Here is a 24,558-nt window from a genome sequence, read left to right as displayed (position 1 = left end):
GGTGGAAGCTTTTATATGAGAGATGACTGTTTTAGAAGTTGTTTTGAAATAGGTTTTTGTTTGTAACGTCTCATTTTCCACGTAGATGGTGATGTCCAAGAAGTCAAGTGTTTTCTTGTCTGCTGTGTATGTGAATTTGAGCCTTCATCCCTGGTATTGATCCATCTGTGGAATTCTCTGAGGGTTTCAATGTCCCCTTCCCATTTCAGGATGATGTTGTCTATATATTGTTCCAAAATAGGATCCTCTGGTGGTAGGGATTTAGGTTAGACTGTATATGAGTCTTTTCAAATTCACTCACATAGAGCCCAGCCACACTGGGGGCAAATGTGCTGCCCATTGAAGTTCTGTGGCATTGTTAGCATTGGGCATTATTGTACTCAAAGTAATTCTCTGTGAGAGCCAGTCGGCAGCATTCCAAAATAAAGTGTCTTGGGGTATGAAGCTCCATTCTCAATTGAAAACTAGATCCTCAAGAGTATCCAGTGTCTTTTTTTCGGGGTGGCTAGTGTACAGGCTCTCTACATCTAGCCCCACCAGTCGCATGTATTCTTCTGAATATCTCTGGTCTCTTAGGAGGTTTAAGAAGTCTCTTGTGTCCTTGAGGTATTTTGGTGTCGCCTGGACCATTGGTCTTAGGTATTGATCTCCGAACTGTGAGAGGGGTTCAACTACTGAATCTATTCCGGAGATAATTGGTCATCCAGGAGGTGGTCTCCGCTCTTCTTGAATCTTTGGCAGTGAATAGAAATATGGTACTCTAGGTTTCTGGGTCTGGAGGAAATCTGCCTCATTGCTTGAGATCCAGTCATTCAGGACAGCCTCGTCGACCATTGGTTTGATCGTCCTTTGTAGTCTCTTCGTGGGGTCAGTCATGATCCTTTTGTAGAATTTTTCATCAGTGAGCAATTCTGAACATTGTTGGTCATATCCTTCTCTGCTCAGCAGAACTATCCCTCCACCTTTGTCTGTAGGCTTGACCACTATTTCTCCATCCTGGCGTAGTTCGTCCAGTGCTCGTTGTTCCTTCTTGAAAATGTTCATGAAAGGCTTCTGGGTATTGTTTTTTAGGTCATCTACCTCTTTCATTATTGCCATTTCGAAGGCTTGTATTTCTATTGGTGTTTTATGGTTCAGGAGGCAGAAGTTAGACTTACGGCGTAATGTTGTATCACCGTCTTTTTCGTGATCTTCTTGATTGTTGAAAAAGGTCTTTCTTTCAATTTGCGGCAGAATTCTGCCAATTCACATCATAGTTTGGACCTGTCTAGTGTTGGGGTTGGGACATAACCTAGTCCTTTGTTGAGAACGTTTTCTTGTTCTTTGGCTAGTGTTTTGTCCGTTAGGTTGATGATGAGTGTGTCGTGCTTGTTCCGGGTTTCGTCCCTGTCATGCTCCAGGTGTGTACTTGTCGTTCCTGGTCTGACCAGGTCACTCCTTTTCTTCTGGTTCTCTGGCTCGCCTGACCTCTCCGGAAAAAAGGCATCCTTTGTGTATAATTCTGGCTCATTTGTGGTATCATTGGGGGTCCCATGGTGGGAGGGCCCTGGAAGTATGGGTTCATCCACCCATGCACACTCAGGTTGAATGGTTCAAAGGGTGGTCCATGTTGTTGGTTTCCATAATATTGTTTATTCCACATGTTTAGACTTCGGTGATTTGGACGTCTGTTAAACCCCCTGTTTCTTTTTGGTGTGTAGGGATCTTCGGTACTCCAGTCTGAGCCATCCGATGAAACACTTGAGTTATTTTCAGATAAATTATCTTGAGCTTTGAAATCCTCTGAGCTATGCGGGTGCATACGTTCCATTGAGAATTTTTTTAGGTCTTCCCCAAGTTTCTGGATGTTATTCTGCATTAGATACTCCTTGGTTTCTTTAATTTATTGGTTAATTTCATCAAGTCTTTTTTGTCGACAGTTATGTGAACCATGTTCTTTAGTTTGGTTCTGATAGTTGGATCTTGATGGTTAGTTCTTCTGTTAGTCATCTGGCTGTCTTTATAATTAATGCAAGGTAGTCCCTGGTACACTTCCATGAGATTGCTGACCAATCTTTTCGGAAGATAATATTTTGAAGAAAAATCAGTGGGGCATTGCTAACCCAGAGTCCTTTGGGTGCAGCACTGGCGCGGAGATATACGGTCATTATGATCCCATGAACTTACGCTCTTATTTATTCTTTCTTTGTCTCAGATAGCTCATCCCAATCATTGGTTTGAGCTAAAGTATGTGTCAGGCCTTTGTCTTGAAGTAGCGATGGTAGGGAAAGGATTGCATTTATTTCTTCTGTCGAGTATCTCAGACCGAGATTCTCGGCCATCTTGGTCTCCATATTTGGGGATCTCAAAGTTCAGAAACGAGTGAGGAAGAAAAGGATTCTTCCGTTTAGGTAATGCTCCCACATCTGTACGCTGCTCAATCTTCATTAAATCAGGGGGAGGGAGAAGGAAGGAATTGTGATCCACACGGCTTCCTTATTCTTGTATTCAAAAATCAATTAGGGGGTGGATCACTTGTCCTGCGTAACTAGGGTATCATTTTTGTGCTCTGTAGCAATAAAAAACCCTCATTCACTACGGAGGCCGGTGGTGCCAGTATATCTTGGTTCTCTGCCTTACCCCTTAGGGACATGACAGCATCATCATCGGGTTAGTGATCATGCTTCCTCCACCCGGAGGTAACCCCTGGTTAAAGCAGTAGTGATCAGTGATTTTGGGGGGTTTTTAACCAGGGGTTACCTCCGGGTGGAGGAAGCATGAGGGTTTTTTGTTGCTACAGAGCACAAAAATGATACGCTAGTTTCGCAGGACAAGTGATCCACCCCCTAATTGATTTTTGGATACAAGAATAAGGAAGCCATGTGGATCAAAGTTCCTTCCTTCTTCCTCCCTCTGATTTAAAACTATTTGCACCCTCAAGCATGGGTGAATTTTTGCACCCTGTGTTGGGAACAGTGTCCTTTTTGGGTTAAAAATGTATGCATTAGGAGCATGGACACTGGACCTTTAATGGCTCCTAGGTCCCCCCTCTTGTTGTGTGTGATGTAGAATCTATTTGTGCCAAGTTAGCCTGGTTAGAAATGACCTTCTCAGTGTTTATCGACAATACTTCACTTTTTTGTGCAATGAGGGAATATATAAACCACAGCCATATATTTTTCCTAAGCCGGTTTTGGCTAGAAAGAATGGGGATAGAGTGGACAGAGATAAATTCATCTCAAGGATCCTAAAATGTAACCAGCTAGAGGTGCAGGTATGTTTAAGTCTAGAATCTACTCCAGGCAAGCTGACATTGTCATTTATTGATGTGCTATCAGAAATTAAAAGTGTTCTGACATGTGAATTTTCTCTTACGAAGTGCCTGCATGTTCGCAGGTTTGACTTAACATGCACCAAAGCACTGTCTAATGTGCACTCTGCTCTATTCACTGTCCCAAGAGATACTTTCCTGGATCAGAAACTACGGCCATTCATAAGGAGGCGAGATGCACAAGGAAATAGGTTTTAAGGGAGGAAGCATGGGCGAATTTACGATCAGCATCTATGAACAAAGATAGGTCTGGATTCTGTAAGGTGATGAATACCCCAATTTTAAAGTAAATAACCGATCCAACATTAGACATGCCTATAGAAGAAGGTGGATAGGTGCCACATTTCGTGAAAATATACCAGAAACCACTGGGCTCATAGAGGGAACGCAGAGCTAGTCCCTGAGGGATGGAATTCCACATCTGGTGTTTGAGGTGGTAGAAGTAAAGAGAGCACTGGATTAGTGTAGTACCCTGAAGGCTCCTGACCCTGACAAGGTACCCGTCAATATCTTTTTGGAGCATCAGGATTTATGGGGAACGCTATTGGCAATGCAATAGCAAATACAGGTCCACCAACAACATGGAAACAATCTATAATTTTCCCTATTTACAAGAATGGGGACAAGTCAAATATTAAAAATTACAGACCTATCTCATTTATTCATAGTATAGCTAAACTTATGGGGTGAAACCTATTACACAGGCTGGGGGAGTGGGCAAAGGGAACGAAAATCTTAGAAAAAACCCAGTATGGCTTTAGAAAAGGCATAGGGACCATCAAACAGTGCCTTAACCTGAGCATAGTTATAGCTGAATATACGGAGGCCAAGATAGGAAAATTTGTATGGATTTTATGGACTTAACTGTAGGATTCAACTGTGTCTCCCATTCCAAACTTTGAGGCATTATGGAAGAGATGGGATTCCCAGGCAACCACGAGTGCGCTATGGGAGGGATGGGGAGTGCACTAAGCCCTTTGACATCGAATGTAGCATCAGAAAGGGGTGAATCCTTGCACCATTTCTGTTTGTAATTTATACTAACAGATTGCAGGAAGTTTTAGTAGAGAGCTCCAGAGATGTCCCATATATTGAATCATGTCCCCTTCTTATACTCTTCTATGCAGATAATGCTTGTTGCCAGGCCCAAAGGAAATTCCAGTGTTTCATATAGAAAATCGGAGAGTTGAGGTGGCTGAAATGCTTTCCTACCTTGGGGTACTCATCTTTGGGAAGTTCTCCTGGAAAAATATGGTCTCTAATAGAGCACGGTTGTTAGAAAAAGCATAGCAGCAATTTTTTACTTCACAAAGAAACTGGTGCTGAAACCTATTACCGAGATGTTATATATATATGCAGCCAAAGCTATTGCCATCGCTACTTATGGGGCTGTGGTATGGGGCCTGGTGGATCTCGAACAGCTTCAGCGAGTTGAGGACGCATTTGGTAAAATATATTTATGCTTGCCCAAAAGTTGAGTAGTTCATGCTTTATATGGCATAGTGAGTTGGGCTTACCCTACATTACAGATACCATTAGGCTCACACTCATTTTACTTTGGTTCTCGATATGGAGAAGGGAGGCTGTTACTTTGAACCAAACTGTACGGAGGGAGTGCTTAAATCTAGCACTTAAGATACCCTGGTTGCAATATGTAAAGTCTACTTTGAAGGACTAGGGGCTTTCAGAACTATTTGAGTCTCCTTCCACATGCTTGTCAATAAGAAAGCTGAGGTTCAAGGAGATATTTCTAGGCAGAGACGTGCTAACAGGTGGGAGGCAAACATGTATAAATCCACTGGCAGGCTGTATCAAACCCCATCCCCTAACCAACGTGCTCAGCCTTATTAGGTCTGAGTCGCAGCACCAGGATATCTGTAGGGTGACAGTTTTGTGCTATATAAGTCCAAGTTACATTACATTACATTACCTGCTAATAATGTTACCCCTATCAGTTTGATAGCCAGTATACCTTGGTAAGACTGTAGAGAAACTGCTGTGATGACACAGATTTTGAAATGGCTACAGAAGACATGGCAGTAAAATCTACAGAATGGGGATATTCTAAACACATTGTAGCCAGAGCAATACACAAGACAAAGTGCCTTAAATAAGAAACAAGACTAATTAAACCAAGCAAGAAGAAGGACAGAAATGTTAGGAGTTCGAAGATAAGATTTATCACACACTTTAGCACACAACATTGCACCATTCGAAGGACGCTTAATTAATTCTGGCATCTAATATACAGTTATTGGAAAAAAGGTATTAAAAAGATTAGGCATTGCCTATAAATGAGTGAGGTCGTTGAAGAATGATCTAGTAAGAAACAATCTACCAGAACCTGACTCAGGAAACTGGCTTAAGGGAATGAAGGCTTCCATAAGTGCAGTACATGCAAGGAGTGTGAATATGGCACCAATAGAATATTGCACAGCATGTTATAGAACCTTAGCCACACAAACTCGGAGAGGCTTTTAACTGTAAAACAGAACATGCTATATATGTTTAGGAATGTCTGTGTGGACTTCACTACATAGGCAGCACTAAAATCCCAGTGCAAAAAAGTGTACTGCACCACGTAAGAAAGATAAAAAAAAAGGACAGTACATTTCCAATGCTTTGTCAATTCTTAGCCACACATAAAAACATGACAGGCTAATGTATTCGATGTGATTGATATAGTACCACATTTGACAAGGGGAGGAGACCATAAAAAAACCTTGAAAGAACTTGAATCCAGTTACATATTAAGGTTTAATAGCAAGACCCCAACAGGTTTGAACACAGATGAGTAATTATATTCACATCTTTAACTGCTATAATAAGGGTATCACCACGCTGACAGTAAGGATTTTTAACCTTATAATCATGCATGTTGATATATATCTCTCTTTCTGAAGAGAATTTTCCTCTTGTTTTTTTGTGCAACTGCTGAGATTTATGATTCTTGAACACTACATTTTTTAAAAAGTGAAACATCAAGAATATGAATGCTTATATCAACATGCAACAAGTCATAATCACATAAAGAAGGTATTGTATTGCAATGTGCTTGCAGCTTTGGATATATGGCTCAGTTAAGTGTATATTATTATGGTCAGTGGGATACTGATTGCGATAAAGTTTTTTATGCGGATCATAGGACACAATTTTGAAAATGACAATTGAGAAATTGCAGTTCCAACTGAAAATATGATATGAAGGCAATATGGCTGGGTAAGGAATCAGATGATTTTATACCTACATATGAATTAACAATAATCTCTATAAAGATTTGTGTGCCAGTAGATAACAAACAGTGCTTTGTAATTAATTCACCACTGCCTATGTTTAAATTTCCCAACTTAAGAATTCTTTTATAACTTGTGAATAATCAAGCTAAAATTCCTTTGATGTATTAAAATCAAGTTGTCAATATTGAAAGCAATAAATAAGATATATATTTCCAAAAGAAGAGAAAACAACTAGCGACATTGTATGTTTACAGTTGTAATGGTACTACGTAATCACATGATGTTGGAAGACTCAATAAGTATTTTGAAAATGAAGGTTGCTTTTTGTTATGGTGACGTAAAATGAAATATCTTTCTGCAACAATAACTTGTGCATGAATGTCTAACTGAGATATGAGTTGAGACGCTGTGGTGTAATATCTGTATATATTAAAAAAACAAAGATTACAGGGATGCTATAGTTAGACTCAGAATTCCCTCATACAAAACCAGTGAAATTGAGCTGCTATAGTTACCTGGGCTAACTACAAGTAAGTGTCAGTGTCTGTAAGGGTTTATAGGTGTTAAACATATACAGTAACCTGCAACACATTTAAATTAGTATACTAGGTGCACTACTACTGAGTGATGCTACTTCTAACATATCTTATGTGAGTGGATGTGTGACTGTATCTTTGCGTGCATGGGTGTGTAAGTGACTGTATGAGTGAAAAATTGAATGTGTGAGTAGCAATGTGGGTAAATGAGACGCTGTGTGAGTGGCTGCATTGGGGAGTGAGTGGGTGTGCCAGTGACTGTATGGGTGAGTGGCTGGGTATCTGAATGGTTGTATGATTGAGTGATTCGGTATGTAAGTGGCTATATGGGTGAGTGAGAGGTTCTTTAGTGTGTGTTTTGTTAAGTGAGTTGGTGCACTTAGGGCTCTATTAAGGAGTAAGTGTAATGGGTGAGTGAGCAGATGTATGAGAGCTTGTATGTGTGTATGAATGGGTATGAAAGTGGTTGTATGTATGTGTGAGTACTTGAATGGATGAGTGAGTGGCTCTGTTGATAAGCTATATGGGTGAGTGAGTGGGTGTGTAAGTGACGGTGTAGATAAATAGGTGTGTGTGTGTGTAGCTGTATGGGGGAGTGTGTGTCTGTTGGGTGAGTGACTGATTGTATGAGTAGCTTTAGGGACTAGTGAATGGTTGTATAAGTGAATGAGTAGGTATGTGAGTGCCTCTAAGGAAGAGTGAGTGGGTATGTCAGTACTGGTTTGGATCTGTAAATGGGTATGTGAGTGGTTGTATGGGTATGTGAATGGGTATAAAAGTGGTTGTATGGTGTTGTGAGTGGGTGTTTAGGTAGTTCTGTTGATCATGTCAGCAGTGATGTCATTTGTGAGTTCATCAGTGATATCATCAGTGTTGTCCCTGACCATGTTATGAGTGATGTAATATGTGAGGCCACAAGCAATGCATTGTGGCACGTAAGCACTAGTTAGCTCAGGCAACTAGGAGCCAGATGTAGGTAAATCTCACTTATTAACTCTAAAATACCGAATTTTACCGATTCGGTATTTTAGATTCGGTAAAAGAGATGTAGGTAAAAATTCAGTATAAAATACTGAATCAGTAGAATTCGGTATTTACCGATTCGGTCATTACCGAATCGGTATTTGCCATTGAATCCTATGGGCCTTAAGGCCCGTAGGAATCAATGGCAAATACCGATTTGGTAATGACCGAATTTGTAAAATTACCGAATTGTCAAGGTGAACAGGCTGTCACTTTGACACCCTGTTGCACCCCTCATTCTGACTTGTGTGACATGTGACACACATACATGCCCTTAGGGCATGTAGGCCTGTATGTGTGCCACATGGCACAGGTGTACATGCACAGATGTGCATGTACACAGAAATTCGTTATTTACCATCAAATAGTATTTGGTGGTAAATAATGAACTCTTAAGGGCCTGTGGCACTCTTTTTAGTGCCAACTACATATAGATTTACCGATTCGGTAAATTTACAGATTCAGTATTTTACCGAATCAGTAAATTTACAGAATCGGTAAATTTACAGATTCTGTAAATGTAAAGGCCCCTACATGTCAAACACCAAATACCGGTTGGTAACGGCCGAAATCGGCCGTTACAGACCGGTATTTGGTGTCCTACATCTGGCACTATAACTGCTAAATTTTACTGATTATTGTATGATGGAAAACGGAGTTTAACTATAGCATCCATGTAACCTTTGCTATTTTCAGTGAATTTCAAAGGTTTTTTAAATTCTTTTTCCTAACTATAGCATCCATGTAACCTCTGATTTTTTAATTGAATATATATATATATATATGTTTGAATTACCAGCTATGCATTGAATGTATTTGAAAGCACCTGTTTTTGAGCTCATGGTTACAGGCAGCAAGGCATACCTATTGTTTCCAACACATAGCATGTATTTATTTTTTAAATATATTTTTTGGGCATTACATATTTAAATAGTTCCCTAGCAATGCAAGAAACAATGACAACTACTTTTCATCAGGTACAATCAGTATGATATACCAGATGACAAGACTAGAACCAAATTACTACATTTTTATGAATACTGGCATTATGTTGATATATAAGGGATAAAATATCCTCCTGCCATACATTGTACAGAGGAATTCCATAACCAAATAAAGGAATGAGGCTGAAGGCCAAGAACCTTTACAGGGTTATGGAACTAAGAGGTGACTTGCAATAGCCTTATCGTGTATGCCGGGGATAATAATCACACCATTACCTTTCCCACAAACCACTTAAAACCTGGGTGTGTAGCTCTTTTACATGAAAGAGTGAGCCTGTTTGCAAAAATTATAAATACAAATAAAAACTCTAGTCCAAAATTAAACACATTAAAACCTATCAGATATTTGTTGGCAACAGATATTATAAGCAGTTCAATCTAAGTCTATTTTTTTTAAATAAGCTGCAGTAGCTACAAAGTCGCCAATTATAAAGAAATGAGACCAACATTTATACAGGTAATTGTAGCCGGGGTAGGGGGGCTTGGGACGCTTTCGGTGGTGACAACAGCTGGCTCAACGGACACTTGACCCGTATATCTTTTTAAACTCGGTTTTATTTTTAAGGTGCGTCTTGTACGGAACGTTAGTCTCTCCCTCGCAAACTCTATTTTATCCGTGGTGGTGGTCTTCGGGGCACGCAGGGCAACAGTTATGGAAAGACCCCCGTGTTCAGAGGTAGGTGCAGGACGAGTGGTTTCTTCTTGGGAAGCAGCTTGAAGATACGTCAGGCAAGGCACAGTCTCCGGCGTTACTCTCCCCGGTATAGCCACATGGAAGAGAGAAAATGGACAGAGGGAGGCCGTTAGTCGTTTTGCCTGACAAGCGTCTGCACCCAAGGGTTTCCCGTGGTTGTGAGGGACACCAGTGTATAATACAAACACGCTAGTGATTCGGTGAACATACGGGAGGAAAGAGTGAGGAACTGCGGGGTAGGTGCGGTTCGGGTACGGGAATGAGGTAAAGGGAGGGAACGGGAAACATAGAGGTTAGGCACACACAGGGGCTTTGTATACTATTCACATGGGGCACTTTTTCTCCCCACCCAAGCCGCCCAACGCCGCCGTTCCTGGCTAAGCCACACTCCTCCCTCGGGAGCGTGGCACGGCGGAACACAGGGTCGTTGGCCTCCTGGCTTTTCTTCTTCTTTTCGCCTTCCGTTCTCTCCTTCGTCTTCTTCCTCCGTTCGGTGCTCCTCACGTCCTCTGTCCCTCGGCTCGCCGATGACGTCACACGCCGCGTACAGGGCTTCCCCCGTTTTCACCCATCCAGGATCGTCGACGTCAGTGGTAGGCGGGTCCTCCTGGAAGTCATCATACGCCCACTTAAAGGGGGCTGTGGACGTTTATTTGGTTTGATCCACGTCCCAATCACCCCTTGGAGTTGCAGTCTGCGAAGTAGAAGGGGTACAATCAGGAATCCACCAGTCCTCTCGGCAACCCGACCCGGCCCCGTTACACTGCTCCCCCCTAGGATTCTCCCGATCGGGGAGAATGGGCGATCTCGACAGGTAGTCCGCATTGCCATTATGGACTCCTCTCCTATGAACTATGTTGAACGAAAATGGCTGTAGGAACAGAAACCACCTCAATACCCTGGAGTTTTGTGACATGTTTTTCTGCATCCACTGTAGTGGAGCATGGTCCGAAAACAGCGTAAATAATTTCCCCTCCAGGTAGTACCTTAATTTGTCCACTGACCAGCGGATCGCCAGGCATTCCTTTTCAACCGTGGGGTATTTACATTCTCTCGGATGTAACTTCCGACTGATAAAGAGAATGGGGTGTTCCAACGCATCTTCACCCGTTTGCGACAACACTGCCCCTATTCCTATGTCCGAGGCGTCAGTGGCCAGGGAGAAGGGTTTGTTAAAGTCCAGTGGAATCAGGACGAGGCTGGATGTGATCGCTGCTTTTAATTGTTCAAAGGCTAAGCAGGCCTCTCTAGAAGGATTATTCCCTAGGTTGTTTTTGGAATTGTTTTTCAGTAGGTCTGTCAAGGGAGCTGCGGTCTCTGCAAAATTCATGACGAACCGCCGGTAATATCCTATTAGACCTAGGAATGCACGCAGTTCTTTTTTTGTGGTTGGAAAGGGGGTACTGGTGATAGCTTTTATTTTCTCCTCCTGAGGAGCGATGACCCCCTCACCCAACATGAATCCCAAATACTTCACCCTGGGAAAGGCCGCCCTTGATTTTTTTGAGTTTATGTGCAGGCCTGCATTTTGTAGGGCCCGTAAGATGCTGGCTATGTGGTCAAGATGGTCCTTCCAGGTCTTGCTAAAGATGACAATGTCATCTAAGTACACTGAACTGTACTTGATGTGGGGAGCCAATACAGTGTTCATAAGTCTCTGAAATGTAGCCGGGGCTCCATGTGTCAAGACCTAAGTACACTGTCACTTACCTTAGCAATGACCGGTATTCTTTGTAGACAGTGTAGAGATTTTCGCAGAGACGCAAGGGACCAACTTCCAGAAAACTCTAACTAAAACTTGCTGATGAAACTTACAGCTAAGCATTAACTAGAACTTTCGGGAGGAGGGCCGGTACTGGACGTTGAGGGGAGGATTAGCCTTTGACTGTCGACCTGCAGATTAACAAGAACAACAAGCTCAGTATTCACACTAATTTAGTTGTATTCCTACTACTAGTTAGTTCTCTCTAAGCTCTATGTAAGAACTAGTTTTCCCTAAGCTAATTCCTACCTGCGATTCAGTCTGGTTCTGTCCACCGTCCAGTATTTCTTTGTCTTGTCAGGGATGTTGTCTGGGAGTTGTCCTCTTTGATTAGAAGTCTGCAATCAAATAAAATAAATATAAACAATCTTGCCTTACACTTTTATTCTCCTTTCCCCTTGTACTCTCTCCTTTTTCTGTTTTCCTAACACTTACTTGATTAACTCTCTCTTCTGAATTAAAGGGTCCCCTTTTCAGATGAGCTCTAGTATTAATTCTCCTAATAAAAAATAAAATTCACCAAGAGAGAACAACAGCTCTAGCAAAGACAACTCACTATGACTTCAGTGAATATTCCTTGACAAGTGGGTATCCTTAAATATCCTAAAACATAATAAAAGAATCACAATGAACATTCTTGTGAATACCTTCAAAAATAAACGGAAGAGTGAATACTCTTGATCACTAAACAAATTCTGTAGTAATCTCAGCAGTCAAAAAATAGGCAATATTTGCATTCAAAATAATTTCCCCAATAGACATTAATAATCTAGTTCTTATTTTCTAATAGCTTTCTCTCTTGCGTTGGGCGCCTTTGAAATCCAAAGAAACTTAGCTTTAAATGTTGTTCGTCGAAGCTCTCTAGGCGCGCAGAAATAAGCTGTTCCAAAGTCTTTGTTGAAGAAGAGAAGTTCCCTCGAAGTCTTCTCTGGGCGCAGGAACCAGGATTCCGAAGATCGCGATGCTGTAGACTCGAAAACTCAGAGGCAAAGCAAGTTTCCTGAAGAGGGTGCGGTTTAAATACCTTCCGCACCAAATGTCAACGTGCGCTTGCACGTGGCAACAGTCTTCAACCTTCCGCGTGCAGCGCGAGCGGAAGGCTTTCTTTTCAGACGGCTTGAATCACAGCACACGCGTCTATCGTGTGAGAAAGCTTTCAGTTGCACAAAGTCAAAACCAAGCTAAATATTACAAAAGTTCAATGATCAAGCCAGAAGCGAGATCCTAAAATATGGCATTCATATTATTATTTCAACTTTACCTTTCTATTTAAGCAAACGTTGTAACAAACATTTACTCAGTACACAAACAGTTTACAAAGACATACTTACATAAGAGGTGCTGGTGCACGGGAAAGGGGTGGGTTTTTTCAGATGGGAAAGAAACCAATTAACCAGTTATGTACTAGAGGTATATTTCTGATGAGTACCCTGCATATTTCCATAGGAAGGGACAGGCGGAACTGGGGAATCGTGACAGTACTCCCTCCTCAAGATCCCCCCTAAAACCGGTGCAATGGGTTTGGGTTTCTCAGGATGCTGGGTATGAAACCTTTTCAACAATTTGGGAGAATTTTTTTAATGTTCCAAAGGTTCCCAAGACCTTTCCTCCGGACCGTAACCCTTCCAATCAACCAGGTAAAGCAGTCTTCCCCTAGACCTCTTGGAGTCTAGAATCGCCTTAACTTCAAATTCAGGACTTCCTTCTATATCAATGGAGGAGGGGGGTTGGACAAATCGAGTTTGGGCATGAAAAGGTTTGATTAACGATACATGAAACACTGGATGGATTTGAAATTTGGCAGGTAAAGTCAACTTCATACACACTGGATTTATGATTTTTTCTATAGGGAAAGGGCCAATGAATCTAGGGTTGAATTTTCTATTCCCTTTTAGTTTCAGATTCTTTGTGCTTAACCAAACTTTATCTCCAGGTGAATAAAGTGGAGGCTCAGATCTATGTTTATCAGCGGATCTCTTTTGATCCTCTTTCGCTTTGGCCAAATTGAAAGCTGCTTGCTCTTGAATAGAAGACAGTTTAGAAACATAATCTGAAATGGCAGGTACATGATTAAGCTCCTTTATCTCTTTAGGAAAGGAATTAGGGTGATAACCTAGATTACAGAAAAAAGGTGACATACCAAGGGAAGAATGATCTACATTGTTATAAGCAAACTCTAATTGACTTAGAAGGGTTGACCATTCCTCACCTGCATTAGTTAGCATACAACGAATGAATTGTTCAATAGTTTGATTGGTGCGTTCAGTGAGACCATCAGTCTGAGGATGATAGCTGGAGGACAAACGTATATCCATATTCAAAAGAGACCTTAAGTTCTGCCAAACCCGTGAAACAAACTGGGACCCCCTGTCCGAAATCACCACAGATGGAATCCCATGCAGACGGACTACATGTTCCATTATTAAGTGTGCCAACTCCATGCTAGTTGGTAGTTTCTTTAGTGGGACAAAGTGAGCCATGCGTGAAAACTGATCTACAATAGTAAGAATAGTGGTAAACCCCTTTTTGGTGATTGGTAATTCAACAATGAAATCCAAAGAAATTGTATGCCAGGGTCGAGGTGGCAAAGGTAGAGGATTTAACAAACCACTAGGATTTTGATGAGATGATTTGTTCTGAACACAAACCCCACATGTTTCAACATAAAGTTGCACATCTTTAAACATTGAAGGCCACCAAAAGGTTCTTTTGATTAAGTCATAGGTCTTAATCTTACTTGGGTGAGCAGATAAGGTAGTGTCATGATGGAAGTGTAGAATTTTTTCTTTTAGCGTGTCAGTGGGTACAAAAATAAGGTTTTGCATAAAGAGCAAGTCATCTCTTTCCTGCAAATAAGGATGTGAATCTTTCCAAACCTTAAAATCTTTCTTTTCCAGTTCTTTCTTAATATCTGAAATAACATCACAAACAGTTATACTTGCTTGAAATCGTGATATTGGAATTACAGGTTTTACCTCAGTTGGAGCATCAATGAAAGTTTCTCCCATTCTAGACAATGCATCTGCTTTCAGATTTTCTTTACCTGGTCGATAGGTGATAACAAAGTTATAATCATTAAAAAACATTGACCATCTCAATTGTCTAGCTGACAGAGCCTTTACCGATCTCAAGGCTTGAAGGTTTCTATGGTCCGTGTATATTGTCACTGGATGTCTTGCTCCTAGCAAATAATGGCGCCATTCTTCAAAAGCTGCCTTTATTGCCAGCAGTTCCTTATCTGCAATTGCATAATTCAACTCAGCTTCAGATAATTTCCTAGAGAAATATGCAATTGGGTGCATTTGTCCTGTATCTACATGTCTTTGAGATAAAATACCTCCTACAGCAAATTGGGAAGCGTCAGCTTCTACAATAAAAGGCTGGCTGGGATCTGGATGAGAAAGAATTGGAGCAGAAATAAATTTCTTTTTTAGTTTCTGAAAAGCTTCTTCAGCTAGCTCTGTCCATACAAATTTTACCCCTTTTTTCAACAATCTAGTGATAGGAGTGATTGTTTTAGAGAAATCTTGAATGAACCGGCGGTAAAAATTTGCGAACCCCAGAAAACTTTGAACTTGTTTCACAGAAGAAGGACTGGGCCAGGATTCTACGGCTTCCACCTTTCTGGGGTCCATTTCAATCCCCTTAGGACTGATGACATATCCCAAGAATTCAACTCTTGAAGTGTGAAACAAACTTTTCTCCAATTTGACATACAAAGAATTAGCAAGTAGTTTCTTTAGAATAGCTCGGACCTGTTGCACATGCTCTTCTTCCGAAGTTGAAAAGATAAGAATGTCATCTATATAGACAACGCAACATACATCAATGAACTCATGCAGAACTTCATTTATAAAAAATTGGAAGGCTGCGGGGGCATTGCATAGACCAAAAGGCATGACTTGGTATTCAAATAGTCCAAATTTAGTACGGAAAGCTGTTTTCCATTCGTCACCCTTTCGGACTCGTACCAAATGGTAAGCTCCCCCCAAGTCCAATTTTGTATAAATGGTTGCCTTTTTGACCTGGTCTAACAGAGTGGGGATCAAAGGCAAAGGATATCGATTTTTTATTGTAACATTGTTCAGAGCTCTATAATCTATGCACGTGCGCAATTCACCACCCTTTTTCGGAATGAAAAAGAGAGCTGATGAGACAGGTGACTTAGAATGGCGAATAAAGCCGTTTGCTAAATACTCATCCAAGTACTCTCTAAGATGGACATTCTCTTTTTCTGTTAAAGCATAGATTCGGCTACATGGCAAAGTAGCACCTGGGACAAGGTCTATCCTACAATCAAAGTCTCTGTGTGGAGGGAGAGTGTTTGCTTTCTTCTTGTCAAAAACGTCTTGAAGATCTGAGTAAACTGATGGAACACCTTCTATTGCTAAAACTCTAGATGAGTCGGAAGGGAAGTTAAACCCTTGAATAATCTCCCCGGATCTCTCCAGAAGAAAACACCTATTTAAGCAATGTGATGACTGGAAGGTTATAGTCTGGGATACCCAATCTATACTTGGATTGTGTTTAATCAACCAAGGAATTCCCAGAATTAACTTGAACTGCGGGGCATCTATGATGTCAAACTGAATTTTTTCACGGTGAATAGGGGAACAATCCATCTCAAGGATTTCAGTTTGTCGACTAATAGGTCCTGAAGTTAACTCCTTGCCATCTACTGCTCTAACTATCTCTGGATGATCTTTCAAAATAGACTCAAAGCCTAACTGGGAGAAAAACTTACTATCCATAAAATTCCCCGTAGCTCCTGAGTCTATTACAGCTTCAACTCTTCTAGATGGTGAGGAAGATGATTGACTTCTTAACTCGACTAGAATACCAAAATGTTTACATCCCAAAGGTGGAACAGTAGAGGCCAAACTGGAAATTACACTCGATGAACCGACCTCTTCTTTCATCGAGTTTTCTAGTTTTCCGACAATTCTTGAGTTAGAGCAAGATCCGAGGATTTTGGCTTGAACTTATTAGGTTTGGTAGGACAGTCTCGTACAAAATGTCCAGTTTTACCACAGTAAAGGCATTGATTTAATTTTCGTCTTTTTTCCTTTTCATCTTTAGAGAGTGGACCTCGAACAGTTCCTATTTGCATTGGTTCTGTATGATCGGTTTTAGGGCCTCCCTCCTTGCCTGACGATGTATTTCTATCTTTAACAAAAAGGATTTTATGGTCACTCTTTCCTTTTTCGCCCTTTCTCTCACTAAGGCGATGATTCAATTTTATGACAAGATCGATAAATTCACTGATATCATCTGGAGGTTCTAAGATTTGAGTAACCATGTCTTTTAAATCTTCTCGAAGACCTCTATAAAAAATAGAAATTCTTTTATCGTATGGCCAATTAGCTTCTAGAACCAAACGATTGAATTGAGAGATGTAATGAAAGAGGTCAGAAGACCCTTGTTTTAAACTCAATAACTCGTTGTCTGCTGACTGCACAAACATATGTTTTGCAAAAATCTTTTTTAGGGCTCGTTCAAAGTTTCTGAAATTATACAGAATGGCATCATCTCTTTCAACTAAAGGTATGGACCAAAGAGCTGCATCACCTCCAAAGTATGATAACATGAAAGCTACTTTGGAGGAGTCATCCGGAAAGGCTGATTTCTTGGCTAAAAAATGTAGATGACACTGTTGTAAAAATATGGAAAACTTGTTACAATCCCCATAAAAACGTTCTGGTGGAGCTAAAGGCGTTGGCATTGGGGTAACTACCTGAATCTGGGTTCCCTCCCCTGAGTCTGAGGATGAAATCTGTGCACTAGCTGAACCCTGCTGAATAGCTGCCTGTAATGCGGTCATATCGTTTCGCAAAGAAACGTTCTCATCTCTTATATCCTTTAACACTGCTGCTATTTCCTGTAAAGAAGCTTGGTCCATTGCGTCTGGGCGAAATATTCTTCTTGGGCTTTGCCTTCTGTCAAGACCTAAGTACACTGTCACTTACCTTAGCAATGACCGGTATTCTTTGTAGACAGTGTAGAGATTTTCGCAGAGACGCAAGGGACCAACTTCCAGAAAACTCTAACTAAAACTTGCTGATGAAACTTACAGCTAAGCATTAACTAGAACTTTCGGGAGGAGGGCCGGTACTGGACGTTGAGGGGAGGATTAGCCTTTGACTGTCGACCTGCAGATTAACAAGAACAACAAGCTCAGTATTCACACTAATTTAGTTGTATTCCTACTACTAGTTAGTTCTCTCTAAGCTCTATGTAAGAACTAGTTTTCCCTAAGCTAATTCCTACCTGCGATTCAGTCTGGTTCTGTCCACCGTCCAGTATTTCTTTGTCTTGTCAGGGATGTTGTCTTGGGAGTTGTCCTCTTTGATTAGAAGTCTGCAATCAAATAAAATAAATATAAACAATCTTGCCTTACACTTTTATTCTCCTTTCCCCTTGTACTCTCTCCTTTTTCTGTTTTCCTAACACTTACTTGATTAACTTTCTCTTCTGAATTAAAGGGTCCCCTTTTCAGATGAGCTCTAGTATTAATTCTCCTAATAAAAAATAAAATTCACCAAGAGAGAACAACAGCTCTAGCAAAGACAACTCACTATGACTTCAGTGAATATTCCTTGACAAGTGGGTATCCTTAAATATCCTAAAACATAATAAAAGAATCACAATGAACATTCTTGTGAATACCTTCAAAAATAAACGGAAGAGTGAATACTCTTGATCACTAAACAAATTCTGTAGTAATCTCAGCAGTCAAAAAATAGGCAATATTTGCATTCAAAATAATTTCCCCAATAGACATTAATAATCTAGTTCTTATTTTCTAATAGCTTTCTCTCTTGCGTTGGGCGCCTTTGAAATCCAAAGAAACTTAGCTTTAAATGTTGTTCGTCGAAGCTCTCTAGGCGCGCAGAAATAAGCTGTTCCAAAGTCTTTGTTGAAGAAGAGAAGTTCCCTCGAAGTCTTCTCTGGGCGCAGGAACCAGGATTCCGAAGATCGCGATGCTGTAGACTCGAAAACTCAGAGGCAAAGCGAGTTTCCTGAAGAGGGTGCGGTTTAAATACCTTCCGCACCAAATGTCAACGTGCACGTGGCAACAGTCTTCAACCTTCCGCGTGCAGCGCGAGCGGAAGGCTTTCTTTTCAGACGGCTTGAATCACAGCACACGCGTCTATCGCGTGAGAAAGCTTTCAGTTGCACAAAGTCAAAACCAAGCTAAATATTACAAAAGTTCAATGATCAAGCCAGAAGCGAGATCCTAAAATATGGCATTCATATTATTATTTCAACTTTACCTTTCTATTTAAGCAAACGTTGTAACAAACATTTACTCAGTACACAAACAGTTTACAAAGACATACTTACATAAGAGGTGCTGGTGCACGGGAAAGGGGTGGGTTTTTTCAGATGGGAAAGAAACCAATTAACCAGTTATGTACTAGAGGTATATTTCTGATGAGTACCCTGCATATTTCCATAGGAAGGGACAGGCGGAACTGGGGAATCGTGACACCATGGAGCCCAAAAGGTAGTACTGTAAACTCGAACAATCCATCATCAGTGGCAAACGCTGTTTCTTGCCTGTCTGTTTCTCGCAGGGGAACCTGCCAGTACCCCTTAGTTAAGTCCAGATTTGTGATATATCTGGCCTCTCCAATTCTCTCGATGAGTTCATCAACTCGTGGTATCGGAAAGGCATCAAATGAAGAGATGGCGTTCAAGGCGCGAAAGTCCATACAGAACCGGGTGGACCCATCCGGTTTTGGAACCATCACTATGGGCGACGCCCAGTTGCTACGTGATGGTCGGATGACCCCTAGCTGTAACATGTCCATGACCTCTTTTTTTACGTCCGCTCTCCTGGCAGCCGGAATGCGGTAGGCCCTTTGCTTCACTACCTTGCCACGTTCAGTTTCTATACAGTGCTCAGCTAAATGGGTGCGACCTGGCATGTCCGAAAACATTGGTGCAAACCGTTTTAGAGTTTGCAAGAGCTCTTCCTTTTCAGTTTCTGTCAATTCAGGATTAATGGGCAGCTTATCGAGGGTAGTACCCTCGTCTCTTGACGGTAACGTCAAGTTTGCCGCAATGGGTGGGGGACCTATCCATTTTTTTAACAAATTGATATGGAAGGTTTGTTTCCTTCCCGGGGTGATTTGAACCCGATAGGTTGTTTTGCCTATGGTCTCCATGACCTGGTATGGTCCCTTCCACTCACTTCTGAATTTTTGGCTGGACGACGGGAGAAGCACTAATGCCCAATCCCCCTTGTTCAACGTCCGCCATTTCTTGCCTTTGTCATACTAGTGTCTCTGATTCTCCTGGGATTTCTCCAGGTTGGAATATGCCAGGTCCCTGAGTTTACCCAGCCGGGATTTTAACTGATTGGTATAGTCCAATAGCGACCTCTGTTCCGCCTCCCCTTCTTTTTCCCAGGCCTCTTTCGGAATCTCTAAGAGCGACCTAGGTTGTCGGCCATATAACAACTCAAACGATGAGTACCCCAAGCTACTCTGTACCTGGGCCCGCAACACGTAGAGAGCCAAAGGTAACAACTTGTCCCAGTCTTTGTTTTCGGCAGTCAACATTTTCTTTAACGTGGATTTGAGAGTACGGTTGTATCTCTCAACCAACCCATCCGTTTGTGGATGGTAGGCCGAGGTGCGTATGTGTTTCAGTTCCAGGGTCTTACAAACTTCTGCCATCGTTTTTGACACAAAGGGCGTCCCCTGATCCGTGAGGATCTCCCTCGGGAACCCCACCCTTGAAAACAATTCGATTAATTTATCCGCTACATTCCGTGTTGTCGGAGCACTGAGAGCAAAAGCTTCGGGAAACCTGGTGTTATAATCGACAACAACAAGAGCATAGGTGTGTCCTCTGGAGGTACGAGGCAGGGGACCAATGAGGTCCATTCCCACTCTTTCGAAGGGATTACCAATGATAGGTAATGGTTTGAGGGGTACCGCTGGAGGTCTACTCATGTTTTTCTTTTGGCACACCTCACACTGTCGACAGTATTCTTCTGAGGTTTTATAAATGCCAGGCCAAAAGAACAATCTTGTGATGTTTTGTAGGGTCTTTTCTGCCCGCTATGTCCTGCTGTTAGGTGGGTATGGGCATAGAACAAAATCTGTTCTCTAAAGTCTTTTGGGACTACCAACTGAGGGGAGTCACCTTCCTTCCCTTCCCTGTACAACAGTTCATTGATGATCCTGAATCTGGGATACCCTTGGGACGGTGTGGTTTCATTTACATGGGCTGCCTCCCATGCATTCAGGAGCGTTGGGTCCTTACTCTGTGCAAATTTGAAACTCCGATCTATCTCCCAAGGATCGGTTGTGATAAATGCTTCTCTTGGTAGTTCCAACTGCTTGCAGGAAGAGATTCAAAAAGTCAGTATTATCCAACCCCAGGATTAGATCTTCAGGCAACGACTCTACCACCCCTACCTTCAGTACACAAGACTCTCCACCCAGGGGCCTAAGAGTAGGATGAGCCACCGGATAAGGTTTCATGTCTCCATGTACACATCTAATGTGTACCATCAGATCAGGGCCCACCTGGGAGGGTAGTACATGCAGTTTTTTTATGACCGATTGTTTACAACCGGAGTCTAGAAGGGCTTTTATGCATTTACTGTTCACTATTACCCTTGCGTAGAAAGAGGGTCCCATCTCCGCTGTATACATCACGGCTTTCGGTATGTAGCCGACCTCCATAAGTTCCTCAGTTGATCGTTTCCGGGGACACATTCTAGCTATGTGTCCCCACTCTCCACAGTCAAAGCATTGAGGACCTCTTTGGGATGGAGGCTCATATCTTATGGGGCGGGTTTTTAATGGTTCTGGTGCTGGTTTTGGTTTTTTATCTGGTTTTGCCAACCCCATAGGTCCTTTGTTGCCTTTGTCCGTATCCCAAGGTAAGGCCCGTGGCATTGCTCTATTGTAGTTCGATGCCATCTCAATGGCCTGGTCAGCGGTAAGGCCTGAATGTTGTCTGAGCCACAGCTGAGTGCCATATGGCAAGGCTTCCATGAACTGTTCCAGGTATATGCTGGACATTACTTCCTCTTTGCTCCTGCTTTCTGGTTTCAGCCATTTGTCGGCGGCCATCTTTAACCGCAAGTATAATGCCTTGGGGTGTTCCCCAGCTATCCCCTTTTCTTTCCTGAAGCGCAGTCTGTAGGCCTCTGCGTCTAGCCCCAGATGGTCCAGGATCACTGCCTTGATGGTCGCATACGGGGTTATTCCCGCATGGTTGGCTACCTGGTAGGCTGCTTGTGCCTCACCAGACAGTAAGGGAGCCAGAAAAAACGGCCACTTTTCCTCGGGCCATCCACATGCTCTGGCTGCTCGTTTAAAGTTAAGAAGGAACGCGTCGGGATCTTCCCCTGGCACGTATTTTTGCAACTGCATTCCTGAGGGATGGGGTCCAAATCCCCGCCGCTCTGTTGGGGTAGGCACCCCGGGGTTCTGTACTACCTTGTGTAACCCCTCGAGTTGGGCCGTAATGGTATTTTTGAACATGTCCCTGTCAGCATCCGCAGCCGTCATTTGTTGGCTGATAGCCCATTCCAGTTTCTGTTGGCCTTCAATAAGTTGTTGCACCACTTGTTCCATGGCGGCTGTTTGAGTGGAGGGGCTGAATCCCAATTCTGACACCAATGTAGCCGGGGTAGGGGGGCTTGGGATGCTTTCGGTGGTGACAACAGCTGGCTCAACAGACACTTGACCCGTATATCTTTTTAAACTCGGTTTTATTTTTAAGGTGCGTCTTGTACGGAACGTTAGTCTCTCCCTCGCAAACTCTATTTTATCCGTGGTGGTGGTCTTCGGGGCACGCAGGGCAACAGTTATGGAAAGACCCCCGTGTTCAGAGGTAGGTGCAGGACGAGTGGTTTCTTCTTGGGAAGCAGCTTGTATATATTTCAGGCAAGGCACAGTCTCCGGCGTCACTCTCCCCGGTATAGCCACATGGAAGAGAGAAAATGGACAGAGGGAGGCCGTTAGTCGTTTTGCCTGACAAGCGTCTGCACCCAAGGGTTTCCCGTGGTTGTGAGGGACACCAGTGTATAATACAAACACGCTAGTGATTCGGTGAACATACGGGAGGAAAGAGTGAGGAACTGCGGGGTAGGTGCGGTTCGGGTACGGGAATGAGGTAAAGGGAGGGAACGGGAAACATAGAGGTTAGGCACACACAGGGGCTTTGTATACTATTCACACGGGGCACTTTTTCTCCCCACCCAAGCCGCCCAATGCCGCCGTACCTGGCTAAGCCACACTCCTCCCTCGGGAGCGTGGTACGGCGGAACACAGGGTCGTTGGCCTCCTGGCTTTCCTTCTTCTTTTCGCCTTCCGTTCTCTCCTTCATCTTCTTACTCCGTTCGGTGCTCCTCGCGTTCTCTGTCCCTCGGCTTGCCGATGACGTCACACGCCGCGTACAGGGCTTCCCCCGTTTTCACCCATCCAGGATCGTCGACGTCAGTGGTAGGCAGGTCCTCCTGAAAGTCATCATACGCCCACTTAAAGGGGGCTGTGGACGTTTCTTCGGTTTGCTCCACGTCCCAATCACCCCTTGGAGTTGCAGTCTGCGAAGTAGAAGGGGTACAATCAGGAATCCACCAGTCCTCTCGGCAACCCAACCCGGCCCCGTTACAGTAATACAGACTCCCATGTACATACAGGGATCACAGACTCCAAATTATATATACATTCAACACCTGTACACTCCATTAGAGGCTGACTGTAAATGTTCCTGCCACAACTCCTAGCTGTTCTTCTTAATGTGTATATCTACAATTGCACATTTCCATATAATCTGCATTAAAACTTGGCTTTAAGATTGGTATTCTTTTATATATGCATCCTTCTAGGAAGAGTGTTCCCACAGCCAACTGAATAAAATGTAATATTGCTAGAATTTCATAGTGTCCTATAAGAAATGAGGGTTATAATTTAGCGGCTGGATACCCACCTCTAGTAATAATCACAACCCTTTTAAATTTGAACTTTTAAGGGCACTAAATTATTTTTTGCTCGTAAGGGGGATCCAGGCTCTAGGCTCCGGTGGGGGTATCCAGATCGGGGAAAAGAGGAGTCAGCCAGTCAGAACAGTCCCATTAACTCTGTGAGTGTCAATTATAAGTCAAGTAAACATACACACGTGCAGCTGTGCAATCTGGCATAGGGGCATTGCACCTGATTGTTGTTGGCTCAGTATGCATGCTTCTGAGAATATAAAATTCCCTAGCTATCAAAAAGGAAAGTTTAAATTTGATTAAGGACTCAGAAGTGAGAATTGGGCATTCCTTTCTCCACTTTATTAAATAGCACTTAAGATGGCCACTTGACGTTGTGAGTCTACCGCACCAGGGACAAGTTGTGGCTTTTTGGTGCATTTTCAGCACAGTTTATAACTCAGAAAACTGCTCCTATTGCAGCAGAACTTGGGGGCAATGTGAAGAGCTACTTTTTATGAGGTGGCGCACTGGGCTTTTCCTCATTTCAAGCTTGTTTTGATCACCTCATTGAACGTCAGCCATTTTGTTTTATCTCATAAGTAAATGTCTGGGGGGGCGTGGCTTTGGCGCGAAGCGGAATGGCTGCCTGGTGAAGGAGCTCCGCTAGCCGATTCTTTCATCCTATGATACCATCCTATGACGGAGCCCTCACCCGCAACTAAAACACGGCACAACATCGACTCCTTTGCTGGGGGTCGTGTTGATGGAAATACGGCAGGAATAGTGGCCAAGAAGTGAACATATTGCAGTCACGGAGTCAGAGCCGGCCGGAGGAAAATGGCGGCGATTGGATGGTAATGGCCGAGCTCCGGAGCCGTCGTCCATGGGAGTGAGCGGTTTGCTGCCTGTGTACTGCTGAATTGGCGGCGAACCGGGAGAAGTAGGAACATCGAGCTGGTTGCCCGGAAGGGGAGTGCGGCTCTGGTGACTGCGTCGCCCTCAGCTTGCCCCGCAGAAGTTCCCCACATAAAAGCGAGCTGCGAGGAATC

The sequence above is a fragment of the Lissotriton vulgaris genome, chromosome 2_1 (assembly GCF_964263255.1).
Source record: "Lissotriton vulgaris chromosome 2_1, aLisVul1.2, whole genome shotgun sequence".
NCBI classification, from domain to species: domain Eukaryota; kingdom Metazoa; phylum Chordata; class Amphibia; order Caudata; family Salamandridae; genus Lissotriton; species Lissotriton vulgaris.
This window is presented reverse-complemented; position numbering follows the sequence as displayed.